The sequence below is a fragment of the Bison bison genome, unplaced genomic scaffold (genome assembly GCF_000754665.1).
Source record: "Bison bison bison isolate TAMUID 2011002044 unplaced genomic scaffold, Bison_UMD1.0 scf7180017864066, whole genome shotgun sequence".
Classification (NCBI taxonomy): Eukaryota; Metazoa; Chordata; class Mammalia; order Artiodactyla; family Bovidae; genus Bison; species Bison bison.
The window spans coordinates 4,098,128-4,098,460 of record NW_011494638.1 but is presented as its reverse complement, the minus strand read 5'-3'; the positions used below and the strand labels follow the sequence as shown (position 1 = coordinate 4,098,460).

The 333-nt window shown below is 42.3% G+C and overlaps 1 protein-coding gene across 1 annotated transcript in view; it reads left to right on the top strand.

Annotated features, from left to right (window-relative positions):
* RFX7 (regulatory factor X, 7) overlaps positions 1-333 on the top strand; it is a 73,147-nt gene that overhangs the window by 28,603 nt on the left and 44,211 nt on the right. The window lies entirely within an intron of this gene.

Genomic DNA, 333 nt, shown 5'->3' with positions numbered 1-333 from the left:
CATTGATCTGCTTTAGGATGGACTGGTTGGATCTCCTTGCAGTCCAAGGGACTCTCAAGAGTCTTCTCCAACACCACAGTTCAAAAGCATCAATTCTTCGGTGCTCAGCTTTCATTATAGTCCAACTCTCACATCCATACATGACTACTGGAAAAACCATAGGCTTGACTAGACGGACCTTTGTTGACAAAGTAATGTCTCTGCTCTTTAATATGCTCTCTAGGTTCATCATAACTTTCCTTCCAAGGAGCAAGTGTCTTTTAATTTCATGGCTGCAGTCACCATCTGCAGTGATTTTGGAGCCCAGAAAAATAAAGTCTGCCACTGTTTCTA